The sequence below is a fragment of the Xylocopa sonorina genome, chromosome 8, assembly GCF_050948175.1.
Source record: "Xylocopa sonorina isolate GNS202 chromosome 8, iyXylSono1_principal, whole genome shotgun sequence".
NCBI lineage: Eukaryota > Metazoa > Arthropoda > Insecta > Hymenoptera > Apidae > Xylocopa > Xylocopa sonorina.
This window is the reverse complement of record NC_135200.1, coordinates 2,613,680-2,633,145: the sequence shown is the minus strand read 5'-3', so window position 1 is coordinate 2,633,145 and position 19,466 is coordinate 2,613,680. Positions and strand designations below refer to the sequence as shown.

General features: G+C 38.0%; 1 protein-coding gene across 1 annotated transcript in view; it reads right to left on the bottom strand.

The window, feature by feature from the left end:
* The window catches only part of Phlpp (PH domain leucine-rich repeat protein phosphatase), a 115,363-nt gene that overhangs the window by 19,632 nt on the left and 76,265 nt on the right, over positions 1-19,466 (bottom strand). The window lies entirely within an intron of this gene.

Genomic DNA, 19,466 nt, shown 5'->3' with positions numbered 1-19,466 from the left:
TGAGAATATAAAATTCATATTAGGTACATTAAGATTTGTGTACGCGCAATTCACTTTTAATATTTCATTATATATACAAATTACGTAATAGATTAGAGAATATAATAAAACAAAATGTTTTAATTCACAATTGAATCGCATTCGAAATACGTTATCGTGTAAAAAAACTAAAACAATTAATACTTACTCTGGATCATGAACAGTACTTTTGTTAAAGGAACCTAACCTGTGCTATTTCACTTGTTTATAATATTATTTAATTATTAATAATACAAGGTCAAATATAACGTAACATTGAAATAACATTTAGTATTAGAAATATTTATTCCATCGCTGACATCCATGACTAAAATGAAAGTTGCACGGTAATACTTTTTCATGTGTTCCGCGAAACATTCGTGTTCCGCAAACAATCAATAAATGTTCGCACGAAATATTATATAATAGAGTACAACGAAACACTGTCTGCTTTATTATTAAAAATTGAAAAACATTTCTTTTATAGGCATGACAGAAGAATTGAAATAAATTCTTATTTTGTTAACCTAATATATCTCTGTTATTTATTATAACTATAAGCTCAAACTTTTTTTTAATGTCCCTAAAAAATGTTCGAACTTAAAAAGTGTTCAGCGATAAGAAAAGTTTGGGAAACACTGCAATAGCTACTTCTATGGCTACCGATGCATATTCTAGTATACTTGAAACAGCACGTAAAATCATATCTTCCTCGTGTTTCGAGCATTAGGTTAAATTATACAGTCTCGTCAAATAACTCTGTACATTCGATATAATGTTACTAACCTGAAAACGAACGAAAATGTACGAAACACGAAAAGGGTCCACGAAAAGGTTCGAGGTGAGCAATATCAATAGCGCATGGTTTTCGTCAGTTAATTATCAAAATGAAAGAGTGTTTTATCGAAAGAAGCCTCATTACCTCGGATTCCAGTGAATCCGCATCGATAGCGTCCCTGTCAAGATCACGTTCCTCCATAATAGCGAGCAGATCACCAAAACGCAGCATCTTTCGCGCGTCGTCCATCAATTCTTATGGTAATCGCCGGTTGGGTGACACGCGCATGCGCCACCTATTGTCCCGTGTTTGCGTATTTATTACGCAGGACGTCGATTTCAAGTTCCTGTCGCGCTTCTTTTAAACAGCGGCTATTCTTCCTGAGGCGCTAGTCCTGGCTAGCTAATGTTTATTCCGAAACTTTCGCGGGCCGCGCCACTCGAATTTCCCCTGATTTACAAATAGCTTCATCAGTTAACGGGCTAAGTATTTTTGTCTTCCTTCAAGCGGGACTTGTTAATGAATTCTCGGGAGTAAAGCGGATGGTCTTGAGAATTAGAGTGGCTGTTCGAGTTTTCAATGTGACACTGTAAATATGAATTCCTTCCTTTTTTTTACTATATCTGTGTTTTGAACTTAGTTTTCTTTCGGGTGATTCATTTTAGTCACGTATTTGTTATTAATTTACTCGTTCGTTCAACTTTATTCGATATAATGGATTTACACGCGTGTTCGTAAAGCATTAAATATAGCTTTGTAATTATTTTAATTATTTTTATAGTACCTGTACGGAGAGATTATATTTGGGTCAAAGTAATTAGAGGATAGCATTTAATTCGATATGCAAGCTAACGAATGCGTATATGTGCGTGTGCGCGTATGCCTGTGTTTTTATTCCACGTACGTAATAAAAGTATTGTTAACTGAATTTCTTATATATTAGTATTTCCCATAAATAACAAAATGAACTAGTATTTTTACATCAAAGTTGTTAATACAATTTATGATCGATTACTCGCCAACTCGAGTTTTCGACTGCAATTGACACAAAGCGATAAACGAACTCATATTATTTCATATTTTAGTCTTCGTTCGCATTTCATCGTCGACTTATTTTCGAAATATTACCAATCGATTTCTGTTTCTATCAAATCAACATCGCTGGCGAATTATATCGAAACTGAGCAAAATTGTAGTAACATCTTGCGCGAAATGACAGTTCGGACAAAATAGTTTAAACCCATTGAAACGTTTTAATCCATTCACTGCCAACCACGAGATGTTTCGTAGTAAGCGTATGTACCAAAACTGCCGGCTTTACGATGTCCCGTATTGTGTGCTGCAATTTTAGATTGATTACAATTTGTCACGGAATTTATAGCCGTTTGAGTTAGAAATTGTTAGACAAGATGACCCGCAAGTGCCATTTCAGTACTATATCTGTAACTTAATATTATTAGATTTTGTGAAATTTTGTGTTCTCATTAAATATTTCCTTTTATGCACATAAAATTTTGAACCTTATAGAATTATTAAAATTAATAAACATATAGTGATAAGTAATAGTAAATTACGATTACATAATTAACCTTATCAAAATAAACCTTTTATCAGACACATTACTTATATTTATATAAAAGATTAACATCTATATTCAAGGTATGAGTCTAAAAGCTTAATTTGGCTTACTTATATGGGTAACTTTCATATACATAAGAACAATTAAATGGAATTTAAATATTATTTTTAACTATTATCCAATAAAACCTTGGCACCCAGAGGTCAAGACCTTTTTTGCCTGGCAGTGAACGGGTTAACGTTGAATATTCCTGCGCCAATCGTTTAAGTCGTAACAACGAACAACGTGGAAGTGAAACAGTTGAAATTAGCCTTACGAATCAGTCGCGAGGCATATAAGCCCACGTTAAATAATCACGAGAACGAAAGCTATAAAGATTTTATGGTCGCGTTGGCTAAGTCCGGCCGTAAGTTCGCCCACTGCGGGAGAACTGATAGCCGCGGAAAGTTTTGCGAAATTGCGGAACAACCAGTTTGTAAGCATGAATTATAGGATCGATGATAAACGCGGTTACCACGGCTCGCGTATGCATACGCCTTCGGAATCCAAGTTTCGCACGGGTTCCACGCCTTTGGTACTTTTTCTAAGAGTCGAGTTACGAACCCTTCCCACTTGCTGGTGCTAACCCATACAAAATGGCGAGGAACGCAAAGAGGGAAACTTGATAGAAACCGTTTATTTCTTTTTGTTTTCAACGTTTCTAGTGCATCTAACGAATGTAAAAGGGTAATTATGCACTGAAATTGTACCCACGTTGCAAGGTTTTCTCTCGTTTAACTAAAAAATCGGGTGAATGTTACAATAAATGCATCCTATACTGTAATAGATATTAATTACGTTCTAATAGGTGGAATCGAGGGTAGGAAATCTGCGTTATTGCTCTCAGAGTCTCTGTCCAAGCCTCTCTGGCGTATAATACGGTGAAAGAGTTAAGCAATTTTATAACACAGCTATTAAAAGCATCGGGCAGTGAATATACGGTAATATAATTAAACGATGCTTCGTCGGAGGCTTCTATAAATATCTACATTAATGAGGGCCGCGCTTTGTATTTATCATACGAATTCATGAAATGGCGCGTAAGACACGAAGAGATTGCTGACGGGGAATTATTATTTCGTACCCGCGCACGTGCATTAATGAAACCGTTCGCTGCGATCATTAAATGTCTACTCACGGGCGTATAATAAATTTGAACGAGGCGAAAATGAATACTGTGTGGCGATAAAGACCGTACAAACATCTCTGCGTTCGCTGTGTTACATTAATAATCGGGAATTGCAATGTTCGGGCGAATCGGATGGGGTAATTAAGGGCTTTCTGTGTCACTGAAACAATTTGATAGAGAATATTAAGCGTATTTGATCTGAATGAACTGTAAAGGTAAAATCGTTATTTAAGAAGGTAACGTATCATTTATAAATCGTGGTTTACATTCGGTTGATCGATTAATGTATCTCACGCAGTAGAATTAAAATACATACGTTTTAAAAAACAATAATTTCTTGAATTATATCGTTTTTTAGTAGAAATTAACGATGCTGATTAATAATACGAAAAAGGTAGATAAATAATATGTAGCAGTTAATTTCATAGTTGAAATTCTAGTATTCTGATATAAGAATCGTTATAGTCAAGTAATTATTCGTACTGGTAACACACTACAGATTGCAAATAACCGTATTAAAAATTTTAACTAACAGAATGAAAATAATTTTGATCGCGTTGGTAGTATAAATTTATTTTTAATGTTTCTAATAATGATGTATATCTTATATAGTAATTAAATTATACATTCAAATGGTTTCATTTTTATTCATTGTCTAATAATAGAAATATTTCTGGTCAATCAATGGACATCTTTCCTCGTTTTACTATTTTGTTTTTACCGTGAATCTGAAAATACTATAAATATCACAGATAGAATGTAACCCATTGCTACCTTAATAACTAAAACGGAAGTTATAATTATTTTATCCTAGAGATCGAACGTCGTCCATGACAACTTCTTTTTTATTATTCATGTTTAAGGGTAAAAAGGAGCCAACGCTCAACATCAATTGCTGTCAATATCAATTGCCAGTTTTATTGTTGGAAAAAACTCGTCGATAATAGCTTAAGTAGCAACGATTAATTTATAGCTTTCCAGTCGATACATAAAGGATTGGTGGAGCCCTCATTATTAGTTGTAAGGGAATAATTTCACAGCTAGTCGAATTAGTCGAACACCCGCGCTGTATTTATTAATTAATCTACTGATTTCTCATGCAACTACTATTCAATGCTATCCTGTTATAATATGTTGAAAAATTATTCAAGAAAAGCTTGAAGAAACATTTGCAAAAGTGAGGGTAACCAATCCCCCTCCGAACCTTCGTCGCATCGATGAAAGAGAGTCGATCGATATCTTCTTCCCCTAAAAAATTCTTCTCAAAAGGATCATTTCAAGGAACACCTCGAATTCCAATCTTCTCCCCAATTTAACGTCGCAGTCGTTCTAGAAACTTTTCCACCGTTGCAACCTTTGCGCAGTATTACGCCCGACATCTTGTCGTGCAAAAAAAAAAAAAAAAGAAAGTGTCGAATTGAGAGAACAGCACACGTATCGGTTGGTTGACACGCGAGGTCGTGAGAACGAGAAGCAAACGAGGTAAAACGTCGTTCCTAGCTAACAGACGCGATGCCTCCGCGAGAAAAAAAGAAAAAAAGAAAGAAAAAAAGCAAGAAAGAAGGAAGGAATCAGAGGGAGGACGAACAAAAATGTGAAATTTCGCACGTCTACGTTCTACGGGAAGATCCTAACGAGGCACGTAACTTTTCTCGGCTATGACGGAGAAACTTGTATCGTTGCGATAAAGTGGCTCTCGATACACGACAGAAGTGTTCCGCGACGTGGATCGATACCCGTGTGACGAGAACTCGACTCCTGCCTACGCGCGCACGCATACACGCGCAATAAATTTTATTAATAAATACCAGACATTCTGTACGGGCTGTTCCAAGTGGGTGTAACAGATTACTCCCGCAGGCATCGCGACTAGCAATTCCGTCCCGAGAGGAAAGCTGTTTTTTGGGAAAATTCGAGAAATTCTATTTGCGTTAACATCCGACGAATCCAGGTTTCGATGGTTTCCTGGCTATTCTGCGTCACTTTTTTCCTTTACCGACCATATATCAGTGACGTATCCATCCAGTTTCATGAAACTGTATCAATGGCAGTGTCGCACTCTTCTGTTTAAATGCGTATATTCAAAAGTGACATATATGAATTGACACGGAATACTCGTTCGTACGCGAGCCGTTCGCAAGCCAGAGTGGCTAATTCCACTTTGACAATTTTTTTTAAATTTAGTACCAACCTATGGTTCGCTAACGCTGAAATTTATAACTTTCTCAATTTCGTGTTTTCCGTAATTAAGTGCTTTGGCAAATGAGAAGTCTGTCCTAAAAAGATTACTTCTCAATAACACCAATTAATGATATTCTAATTTATACCGAGAATGGATGGATCATCTGATAAAAAATAATACAAACAAACTGGAGCCATCTTAATCTCACGTAATCATCGGTCACGTAACATACCAGGTAAGAGTACACGAGCCCACTCGATCACGCTAATTTAATCAAATCCACCCTCTATCGATCACTTCGCACAAGGTACCCACAAAATCACGTCTCTTCTTCGCGTCACGAAAACCTCACATCCTCTCCGACGCCGTCGTCCATTGAGAGCAACTTCTACCGTTCTCCACCTGTCCTCCGCAACCCCCATGTTCGCCGTGAGCGTTAAACTCGCCCCCGTCGTGCGACGCCGTGGTCTGCACGAAATTTCGCAACGTCCCCGGCTCGGAATCTCGTTTCCGGACCGCGGGACCGTTCCACGCGGCGTTCCACCGTCTTTGAACGCGTCCACGGACCGTCTACGCTCGTCGGATACGGGGCATTATTCATGACTGGAGACAGAATCGTCACTGAGGTGGTCGGCAAGTTTGTCGCGTGTCTCTCGCCCGCATCTACCGGGAACCGGAAGAACACGCTCAGCTGGCCACCGTTCTGCAACCTGTTTCTCCGCTGTTCACGGCCGAGTCGGGACCGAAAGACAATTTCGATGGTTTCGACGGTGACGGCCGTTGGAGAACGGTACCCATTGGTATTTGACAACGGTATTTCTTCTTCTCTCGTTCTAGCTTTTTCAAGATGGATCGCAGGTTTTGATCATTGTTTTCTCTGGAGTAATACGTGATTTGTTTGAATTCAATATTCTTAGGTCTTTGTTAACTTTGAAAATCCTTTAAGTGTTTGGTAATAAGCTGATGGGTTTTAATATGGGAAAATATATTTAATATACTGGATGACATAGGTCGCGTTACGGCGAAGGCGAACGAAGAACTGATCAGGAAGAAAGAAATTTAAATGGAAGAAGATTTTACCATGGCGACGACACACACACCACACCGAACCGTGTGCATCGATATGCTTATGCAATGTCGGCAATATATAACAGTTACTATATAATGTATAAATAAAATATATGTCCTTTAATAGTTAGTATGTCGTCGATGAGAGGACAAGGATGGAAATCATGTTAGAAGAAATTTTGTGACGTATTTTACGCACAATATTCCATAAAATATATTTGTTTATTTTTTAATCGCATTATCGTATAAGTCAAGAAATATCTGAGGACGAAGACCAGATGGAGACGATACATGGCATAGAAATAACTATATAAAGTTTCTAGGACAATCAAGTAGTTTCAAATACAATTTTCTTTCTTAATGTGCCTGGCGGAGACTCGTAACAATCAATTTCGAGATCAATTTCGCGTACCGTTGAAATCCCCGCGTCTAACGGTTCGTTCCTATCGTTTTTGTCTTATTTCTACCGGCAAGGATCGTTCGTACCAAGGAGACGATGGTACTGATTGCAAGAAATTACCGCAAATTGCAAGTTCACTATGCCACCTCGGCTCTATTGCGGACTCATCTATCTCCAATCTCATAACCTTCCATAATACCCCTCGAACAGACTGGTAGGGGGGTTGAAACAAAAATGGAATCGCGCATTATCAAATTCGCCATCCACTTAGTGCGCAAATGGCGGTTTTATGGTAATGAACGAAGATTAGTGGAGGCAAGAATTTACTCGTATACTGCTCTCGGGTTTTGCTCTCTTTTCGGGTTAATGGAGCATCCTCTCTTTTGCATGATAAAAGTAATTCGCAATTTAGTATTTTAGTTATTTCACAATGTAGTAAAATATTTAGTATTTTATTTAAACTTCACAAATATAGTGAAATAAATTCTCTGTGCTACTAGCTGTTGCTATCGGATTCGTTTTTATACTTTTGGTGTCTGAAACCGGTTCTCTGCATCCACTGACGGTTTATTATATTCTATTTCTACTGTCTGACTCTGATTCTCTATATCTATTGACAATTTCCATCTAGTGAAGATAGTTTCAAATTCTCAACCTTCACTGGTTGCTTCTGACTTCAGTTTCTTACAGTTACTGGTTTGGTTACATCAACTCGATACAAAAGCGCAGGACTTATATCTACGATGAGATTTCGAATACTTACAAGTGTAATCTCTATAGTAGAGACAATATTGCTGACGCTTACATTCTTGCGTGCTCGTGACGACAATCGTACAATTGATACCTCTGTATTAAAGTTTGACGCGCGATATCTCTTCTGACGTTTCGTCTCGTTCAATATTCAGCTTTAAAAATACAAAAACTAACTAAAACTTTCGCGTCACAACTGCAAGTATTACAATTATTCGTGCAAATGAATTGCAAAAGGTTCCGTGTTCAATTTTTTAATTGCACGATTTTAAAACCACATCTCACCACGCCGACGCTTCATCAATACACGATGAAGGTTGCGATAAAGCCAACAGCAACGATAATGAATCGTTACAAGTTTTCCAATCAGAAACTCAATTTAGATTCGCTTCGAGACGAACAGGTAGACCCCAGCGGTGAGACCTCTTCAACTATTTATTCGCCCTCGTAAACGATGGATATAAATCGTTGCCCGTGCAAAGAGACAGCTCGGGCAGAACTCGACAACGTGCTCCAGTACTCGAAACAGAAATTACAGAAGTTCGGCGGTGAGGATTTTACGTTTTAAGCGGGAATCTCCCGGAACCTTTTGCAATGCCACCGAAATTCGGGACAGAGCTTCAGGTGGCACGGAAGAAGGGTCAGTGAATAATTTAATTAAACTCGCCGAAGCGGTTTAACGAAGTTTGCTATGTCTAAGAACGACCACGATCTTTCTTATCGTGAATTGAACGTCTCCATTAATATGCAAATGGGTTATAAAAGTGGAAACAGTAATTTAATCAGTTAGTCGCAGGTTTATTTCCATCAAAATTCTCATTCAGATTTTTCGATCAGACAATTCGAAAATTGAAACGCGAGACTACGGGGAGGAAAATTATAGAACAAGCTATGTATCTTCGGTTTTGAATGGAACACGACGCGTCGTTGGTGCGTCGATACTCTCGTTATTTCCGTTCGCATTCGGACACTCAACGTAAATGGAAAGTAATTAGAATCCCTGTTGAAAAAACTGACGTCAGCCTAAATTGTCGAACCTTTAATTGAAATTGATTCAGTAGGAAATGTCCGGACGCGGGACAATTTCGAGCGAAAACAGCGACGGGCCGCGCTCGTTAAATTGCTCGTCATAAGGGAGCGCCGGTTTCCGGTGCACAAGGACTCGTAATTAACGGAGTAATTAATCGAAAGTAGAAATTACCGTAGTGGAGATAAAATTGACGCGTAACAAATTTTTATTCCATTGTTATCTGTGAGCCAATTTTTTGACATTTCTGTATTCGACAAACTATCAAACGCAAACAAAAGGATTTCGAAGGTTTTAACGGAAACAAGCGTAATGGTAATTGATTGGGAATTTTTATTGAACACAGCACTCGGTTGCTTCTATATTCTTTTGTAGATTCTCTTATCGAATATTTTCGATTCTTCTGCAAATATTCGCATTTATCGCAACTATATCTTTTGTTTCGCATATGTATCAAGTCGTAATAAGATCATTCACACCCTACGTAATAAAAAGGAACTCAATTGTAAAAAGTAAACCTTATGAAAGCAAATGGATTTTGGCGAGAAAGACTAATTTTTGATATGGCAATAACGAGTTCTTGGGGATTAAAGCTAGTCTGGGTGAAGAAATTAAAGAATGTATGAACGAAGGGAACAAGAGAAAAACGAAAACGGAAAGGTATATGGTATTTCTGGAAAATTAAAAACGGCTACTTCTAAAAATTGGTTATAGAAATAGAAAGGAAAAGTGACGTATCGTGGATAAAGGAATGGCTTCGTACCGGGTGGGTTAAAGTGCGGAACAACCACGGACTCTTAAATATAATATAATTTGGACTTGGACATTTTTATTCAGTGCAACATGGACTCTAAATTTAGGATTTTAAATAACGATTAAGTATTAGTAATATAAGAATTTGTGATTATGAGTGCGAAGTTACACACGCAAATAAACTATTTGTAACGACGTTAGCGAAGCTGCAATTTAAGCTGTACTTGTTTCTTCATTAAGAATCTCCTTAGTTTCGTCATATTAATTATTCACACTAATTTGTAGACTGACACTTCTGTTTCTCCTAATTTGAAGGAAATCAATATTAAGAAAACTTTGGAACAGATAAGATTAGGTTCTATTAAAATGGAATGAATTTCGAAGACCATTGGCGAGTTGAAAAATTAAATTTATTTGGCTATTTAATATTCAAGGCAAGTGTATATCTATGTCACTTAGTTCTTTGGGCAGACGTCGAATTCGGGAGGAAGTAGAAAATAGTGGAGAAGCGCGTAGCCAACGACCGGGACGAATCTTCGATCGAACGGAAGGAAAATTGCCTATCTCTACCGATAAAAAGTTGCAAGGAAAGTTTAACCGGAGGAAAAGAATCGGCTATGTTAACTTTGCCCCCGCCGGAAAGTTGCGCCGCGAGAAACAGCGACTGAGCTACTATAAGCGATACAAAATATTTCTGAAAGTAGACGTTTACGCGTTCGATTGGTCGTCCGTTTGTGAAATTGATCACGTAAATTTCAGTTGAGCGCGAGTAGAATCGAAACCACTCTCTACCGTTGTTCCCCGCCATTTTTCCGAATTTACTTTTCAAACGAATAATATTTCCTCATAACACCTGAAATCTGTAATTAATATTACTATTTTTGTGGCACAAATTGAATTTCTACCTTACTTTTACATTTATTTTACAGTTGCGATTTTTGTGCTTTTTCGCAAAAAATTCGTATTTTAAAAAATATTCGAGGGTTTGAAAATTAAATTCGTGAATGATACATCACGAGAAGAATCGAAACGGTTCCTATTTGATTTTCAACCAGTAAAATATGTTATAACGTATTATTGCGTTTCATTGTTCACGTTTAATTGGCCGTTTTTAATTACGTGCGTTACGTTTTGCTTGTCACTGGTGTATTCAGGTATGCACGTCTGAAATTAAATGGTGAAAAATTATCCAGCTTATTACGTGTATTCACTTGACGGCAGGATAATTAATGATACCCAGGTGGACTCCCTTTGTTTTCGACCGAATAACCGTGAACATGCCGTTGCTTTTCGAGTATAATGTGATGTTTCTTTGTTAATAAGAAGCCAGGTTTCTCGTATCGCGAGAGAAAAATACTGCATTATCAAAGGTAAGGTTTTTAAATTAATTTTTCTGCAGGGCATGCGATTATTTTCGTACTTTTCTTTGATTATTTTCTCTCCTGTTTTCAGCACTGGAAATTATAAATATGCACGTGAAATATTAATAGTATCTTCAGAAAATATATTCTTGTTCATCTTATTTTAAATAAGATTTGAAAATATTGCAATTCTTGTTTGTTCAATCCTTAATATATGTAAATTTATTTATTCTTCTTCAATATTTATTGATATTCATTCAAATTGATATTCTTAATAACCAGTCTAATGAAATTTTATAATGTTCATGAATAATAAATTTCTTTGTGATTATAATTCTTTCTTAGCGAGGGTAGCTAAAAAATTTGCATGAGTGTCAGCACAGCATATTTACCAAAGAATTACAAACACTTGGTAAACAGAATGTATCTAAAACACTGTCATTAGATGCGAAGGTAGACGCTTTCTCGAAAATGAAGTCATATAGATTCGGATGAATATTCATAATGAATAACATGCAAATGTGCAATACGTACGTCGAGGTAACAAGAGTGCACTGGGTGGACCGAGGATAATATTGTATATTTTACACCCTTATTTGATGGCTCAATCAATTTTAACAAATTTACGTTCACGAGAATCCGTAAATTATTTTTCCTCAACTTATCCATTTTATTTTTTATAATTAATTATTTCTCTTTAATTTATCTCCATTTATTTTTAATTCAACTCTGGTAACAAGCTATTTTTTATTCGTATATATTCCAAATACCTATAAATACACGTAAAATATATTTAATCTACTTTTCATTGCATATATTTATTTTCAATTCAATACTTTTATCGAATATTTTACACATACTTTACTACATGTTACATAAAATTTTTAGTTAAATAATGAAAAAAAATTATATTCTAGTGAAAAAAGTCACGCCTAGTTACGATCTTCCTCCAGAGAACTTTACTCGCAGCGCGTTCCCGAAAACAACGTGTATTTTTACGATCGGCGGCAGATTTCCCTTTTCTTCCTTTGGTGTTTTTTTTTTTTTTTTTTTTTCCTCCACCAAAGCCAGAGGGGCATATTGTACCGCAGCGTTGCTTTATATCCCAGCGTTTGCATTTCACGCTGCGCGAAGCGTGTCGATCCAATCTCCAGTTGTTCGGACAAGTACCAGAACAAGCAATACGCAACTACATTGCGCCCGTTCATTACCATCCCCGCGTTTACGTGCATCCATACGTGTTTTTGCCCGCTGTCATTCGACACGCGTCGCGGAACACCCGCGAATTTTCCTCCATAGATTAGAATCGCCATCATTTTCCTTCTTCGATGGTGAAAAGGGCCCGATTTTTGACAGATTTCTCCGTTTCATTCTGTTTACTTCAGTGTATATGACTCGTCGTAACGATTACGTTTAATGGATCTATGTATTTGTTGAATTAACTAATACATTTCTTACTTTGGTTACTTATAGTTATCACCGCTATTTAACTCCGTTTTTTGTCATGGTAGATACTGTAATAACCTTTGTGCAACGCTATCGATTTCACGCCCCTTGTTTCTTTTTTCGTTTTCTCCTGCAGTAAAAACTTTTGATTGCAAACAAAAATAAAAAAATGGAGTTAAGACAAATCCAAGCGTTACACAAAGTTTGACGTCGAATGTGGACGATCAACATGGCAGCAAAAGCAACACTGCGATGCCAGATACTTCGATCATAGAATTACATCAATCACATCATAATGACAACATATTCCAACAGATTCAAGGGTTCAATGTCTTCATGCATCAACAAATCTACTCCACGTTCTCACTGTTACGGACACAAAAATCGACGAGGGAAACTACCCCCATTGTATCGCCACTCAAAGTCACCTATTCCTTGCACACCAAGGAAACCAAATTTCATCTGGCTAAGAACAGCGGAGGAGGCGGCAGCGCTCGAAAAATCCCGGGTAAAGTTCCCAGCCGGTTAAAGTAAGATAACGCCCCTTCGAACCGTATCTCGCGACTCCTCGTAATTTACGGGGGTGCGCGAGCCGGGCTGAATACGAACGGAGGGCCGGAAGTACACCACGGAAATATGGGAAGTGTCCTGGGGATACGGTTGGCATGGAACTTCGACTCGACGCAAAGAAACGGCACTCCCGCACACCCTCTGGCCTTCTATCGGGACGAGAAGGGATGGGGGATGGGGAAGGGATATTTGATACACACGAACGCCGCGCGGCGATATTTGAATAACGAGATAAGCATTCTTCTGGGCGCCTGGCCATAAACTCGCTCCGCGCCGTACTTATTTGCCGCCTGTTCTCGAGGGTTCCGTAAGGGGTGGATTGACAGAGTCGGTTCAGCGTGAGCGGGACGAGGGTTTGCGGCGGTTCAAGTGTTTTTCGGGTATTTCTGAGGGCAATTTAGAGCGAGGAGTTTGTCTCGGGGATGAATTGGATTTCGTGACGGAGTACGGGGCTAATCGAGTTCTCGTTGAAGGATGAGGTTATTAGGTTAAGAAAAAAATTGAATGTAGGTATAACTTGGGGGTATCTTTGGGATGGGGGGGGGGGGGGAGCGTAGCATTTCCTAATCAAGAAGAGAAAGAGTAGATAAATATTTAATCCCTCCAATTATTTTTCTTTTTATACTTGTTTCTCTTAAAATGTCAAGAAAGTTTACTATACAGTCTTCCATTGCATTTTGAGGACGATTTACTCTATTCTTGAAATTCTTCTAACCTAATCCTGGTTATTTGATTCTTCAATTGCTTTAAGTTCCACAAAAATAAAATTAAATCTCTTCTGACTACATTCTACAAAATTATAATATAATCGCATACATATAATATAATACGCATACAGATTCAGACCTCAAATCAAGATTTAAAAAATGAAAACCAAAATACGACCCCATTGAATGTGAGATAAGCACTACGCCAGAAGCACTAGCGAAATTAAAATAGACTCATCCCTTCTTGAATATATTATAAAATCATACCACAGAACAATCGCGAGAGTACAAAAAGTTCCAAACAAAATCAACTTCCTCTCTCTCTCTCTCCCTCTCTCTCTCTCTCTCCCTCTTTCTCTTTCTCCCTCTCTCTCTCTCTCTCTCTTTCTCTTGCACGAGATGAAATCTTACTTGACCAAGAAAATTCGTTGATCCAATTAGTCGATCGATATAAGATGATCGAATCGAGGGGTAAGAAAGTACTATGGAAAAAAAAGAAATAATAAAAAGATCGACGCCTCGCTCGGTGATTCAACTAGCACTTAGTTACTCGACATCTTTATCGAATGAACGAGCATCCTGGCCGCGATCGAAAGCTTCCAGCCACTAAAGTCCACCGACTCGAGGCAAGATTTACCCCGAAACGGAAACGAGCCCGTGTCTCTCGTTCTCCCGACTTGTTCCGATCGTTTCCTCGCCTTTCCACCGGTCCGCGCGGATGCCGGAGTGCTTTCAAATCGATGAACCGCGCGATGAATTATGAAACCCGTAATTCAGCCGAGCTTTAACCGGAGAGGCAAAAAACGGGTCGACGGTTTTCGTGGCCGACGGCGTCGCTTTTACGGGGTCAACCACTTCGATCACAACCGATCGTAAATCCGGGGAAGGGAAATACGTCTCGGAGTGGAGATCGAGGGGGTGGATAGGATAGGAGAGCGGTGAAGTTGATCGCCAAGGGATTCTGTTTCATCTCGATCGATTTTCACGCGCCAATATTAGCATAAACGAAGAGATCGTTGTATTGGTGCAACGTGGCTCTTTTGTAATTTTCTGCAAGCTTATTTATGCTTTGCAAGTTTCGCTTTGAAACTGATTTTAGACGATACGTGAAAATGGCACCAATGAAAGTTATGGGATTTAATCGTGGACACTAATGGTCATGTTTTACGCTTGATTCTCGATGGGATAAAGAATTTCGAGTATAAAGGTACTAAGATGTGTTTATTTTTATTTAAAATTGATCTCTTTCGAGATGTTTGACTTTGCTCGCCTTATAATTTTCATTGGTGACATTTTCGAGTATCGTTTAAAACAAGGGAGATATTTCAGATGGACAGAGTTCGTGGAACTATTTGTACATGCGTTAAGATGTTAAATTTTCCAAATCTTGTTTGACTATCGCTTCGTGTTACGAATAGCGTATGTAACAGGAATGTTTTAATGTACGCGTAAACCTCTTTTTGGAATTTTCTAAGTAGTAAGCTGGAAACGCGGGTAAACGAGTGTTGGTACGAGGAAAGGTAACATTTTTTAAGCTACCCCCGAGGAAATGGGGAGGGAAAATACGCGAGCCTCGGGTTTCTGAGAATTAGTGGTCAGCAGAGAATCAAAGGAAATTATATTCGAGGTACGTGTCTTGCGGTAAATTCGTGGAAAATCTTACATTTTTATGGCTAGAAAACCAAACAAATGAAAAACATGTTCTTCCTCTACCATTTCATTTTTTGAAAGTATTTTAGTAACGGGGAGGAAAGTGTTTATCTTTTCGAAAGAAATCTGAAGAACTATTTGAATGAAAATATTTCCACGAATTATTTCGATAAAGGATTTTGTTTAACTAAAGATAAAGAATTGCATTTAACTTCTTTACTGTTTAAAATGTACAATTTGCTAGTTCATTTCCGTGTTTTAATATCATTCTATGAATATTTGCTTTTATACACGGTCTAGCTAAAAATTTCGATTAAAAAATTGTGTAATCTTTTTACCTCTCTATTCGAGTTAATTTATTTAACCCAATTTGTTCGTTCACTTCTATATTTCAACGTTCCGAATTTACCTTAAAAGGAAACAAATTTCCGTTTGAGAAATGTTTCGCTTCTGCCCAATTTTTCGACAGTATGAATATTAATTAAAAAAAATTTGCAATTTTATGAGAACTAGTTGCCTCAAATACCATTTCCTGATGTCATTCCATTTGGGTTGGAAGTTACACAAACCTGAATAAAAATTGTTATCCCGCTCTCAGCTGAGTTTCACCGTTACTGGCCGCATTTAACGGTACTTTTATGCAAATAACTTGTTTCCTTGCAATTGAATCCCTTTACAGATCGCTGCTTTTGCGGCGAGCGTGAATCAGTTCCTTCCGCTCTCTCTACCAACAGCAGATGGCGCCAGCGATTGAGTATTGTTAATAATTTTATCGGATAATCGATGGGGAACTATCGTTTCTTCTTTCGGTAGATTAATCGGAAAATTGAGAACTCGATATAAATTGGTTGTGATCAAGGAATCGATTGAAAGCTGTTCCGTTGCTATTCAATGCGTTACCAGAAGGCAATGGGCACTCCCTGATAGTGCAAAGTTCCCGCTCAACTAAAGCACCCGTCGCTTCTACTGAAACCTAAAAGTTTTCCGGACATTATTACTCAAAATAGTTCTAAACTTGCTCCTTTAACGTGCGATATGCTTTTCATAGGTAATAAACAGACTCTGCAGTCTCGACGAAACGGCGATAGCTATATATAGCTAAATGTTGGGCTATTTTTTAATTTTCTATGATAACGATACGAATACGATCATTTTAATTTGCATACTCCGAATTATTTTTAAATTAACAGTTTTACGATGCAAACTAACGTCTTGAAAGTTGTTCTATACAAAATATAGAATAATTAATAACATTGAAAAAAACGTAATTTTCATATGTATTGATGCACAAAATAATGTAAAAATATTTACAGACAGTTTAATTTTTCTATATAACACTTCTTTTCGTTTTCAATTAATTATTTTCATTCCCGTAAAATTAGTCTGGTATTTCATCATCATCATCACCAATGTCTTAGACATTTGTTTTTGACTGTAACACCATAGCCTGGCTTGCCTTCAATAGTCGCGCGCAGCTTCCTTTTCAACAGAGAAATCCTCTCGTTGCACAATTTTCAGTGTTGAAAAATCAAGGGGACGAGGAAGAGAAGATCCACTTCTGAAAACCACCCCTCTGTCCCCGATGAACATCAGCCAGTGTCGCATTTTTTCGCCGCATTTCACATCGCGTCACTGTCTTTCACCCCTAACTTTGGCCCGTTGATGGCTGGCCACGCGGAAAACTGTTTCCCGGCAAATTTCTCCAAGGACTCGTTCACCGTCTCTATGAAGTTTTAAAATCCTCGGAATTCTGTGCGGACACAGGCGAGCCGTGTGTGCACGTCGCGTGAATTGCACGGCCGAACGATGCTCGAACCATGACTCAGGGTGTTTCGACGCGGGTTGAAAATTGGAGGAGCTTTCCATAGCGTACATCGTGTTAGGCGAGAGTACTTTTTTTCAATCGACTAGTGTTGATTTCATTTTACCAGAGGGAGAAAGGGGAGGGAGGGAGGGAGAGATATAGAGAGAGAGAGAGAGAGAGAGAGAGAGAGAGAGAGAGAGAGAGAGAGAGAGGGGGGGGGGTGGAATGAGAAAGTGAATAGGTGTTTTGAACGTAAACCTTTTCACTAGGCAAGCAAAGTTTTTTTTTTGTGAATTTAATTTCGTAGCTTTTGTACAGGAGGTGAAAATTGATGGCGAAGCGAAAAATTGTTCTCACTCTCAAAGCGAGCACTGTACTGTAAATTTGACGTAATGCTCGTACAGCACCATTTCGACAATGAACGATTTTGATTATCAAATTTGTGGGACGCGCAGAACTTCGCGTTTCATACTCTATGGACGTGAAAGCTTTGTTTGCTACGGGAGAATAATATAATTGCGATTCATTTCGCTGAACACCTATGACGAAACAATCGCTGGAACGGTTTGCGAACATTTTTACCCGTACCGTTTGATAAGGAAATTGATATCAAGTATATTCAATTTTCTGTTTCCAAAATTTCAAACGTTCTGCGATTTTTCGTTCGTATCATAGGTTTCATACGCCTGTTTCTCTTACCACCGACCCCTCAGTTAAGCAAAAATATATACGACTGTTAAAAGCAATAACAACAAATATCATCTTATTTATCTAATGAAAAATACACACAGGATCTTTTGAAATGTACCTTTCGAACTCAATTTAGAAGATTGCTCTTTCACTTTGTCTTGGACGTTCCGTCTGAACAGTTCGAGCTTACACCACTGAACTTCTCCGTTTCATTTCACAAATTGCGTCGTTTCTTTCCATATAATTTCTATAATTGATATTGTTCTATTAAGCAATTGGCCGTCTCCGAGCGTAAGAGAAGAGTCTAAGAAAAAATTCAACGAACACGATGCAATTTATGCCTCGAAGAGGCTGCGCTGTTTTTCTTTTTAAAGACGAGGGAACGCGGCTGCTTTAAGAGGGGCTGTTTACCCTCGATAGGTTTCACGCGAGCCACTCGTACGCGCGAGTGCTTTAATCGGGACACATTCTTTGATCGCGTCCCGCGTACCATTCGAGGTTTCGAGGGTCCTCGAAGATGGTTCTCGCGCGAGAAGAAGGAAAAAAATGGAGGCGGAGAGGGGATCATCTCTTTTGCTTGCGTTCGGGTCTCCGATTTCTATGACGGGTAACGAGCGGGAACTCGTGTACGCGACTCGTCCCCTTCGAAGACGATCCAACTAACGATTTAATGACGGTAGGAGGAACGTTGTTTCTCAGTAAGAGGGCGAAGCTTAGAAATTAAATGGCTTCGCATAATTATAACTTCCGAGTTTCATTTTGGATGCGTGTGTAAAAGAAGAAGAAAATTGTAGAACTTTTAAAAGTGCGAGAGAATTTTCTTAATTGTATAATAAAAGCTTGAAATAAAAATAGCTTGCATAAAATTACTTCAAGCAAGAATCACGCTTTCATACTTGGATATATTTATTATTATTTTAAGTAATCTTTGTCGCTATCTCTCACTAGTCATCGCGCTTTCGCTTCTTTCACTTCCTCTAAACTCCTCGCTTTTCAACTTTCTCATTTTATTCAGATTTTTAGATCGTGATTGCTTTGATTTGGACTTGGACATTTTCATTCGGTGCAACATACGCTTCACACTTAGGACTTTGAATATCAAGTAAGTACCAATTAAGTGAGTAACAAGAATATATATTTAACAGCTTACTAGGGTAACAAATATTTCTGGTATTGTATATTATGACGTAATTATAAGAATTGAAATATTTGATCCGAAATAGAATTGCAACGGAACGGCAATAATTTTATTCCGATATTAAATTTAATGCTTGCACAACGAAAATTCAGCTGTGCGAATAAATCGCACAGGTCGTTCGTACAGCTCGATTAGCATGCGATATGTTGAAAGACAGGCGATAAAGCTTTATAGCGGTAGTAATAGAAGAGAGATTTGTGAGGATTAAAATATAATTAAAATAAATTCACTCGGAGCGCGGCCGCGGGGATATTATTCTAAATACTGTGAAGGCACGCGCGTACCCGGAGGTCACCGCACGAAGTATTATAAAATGA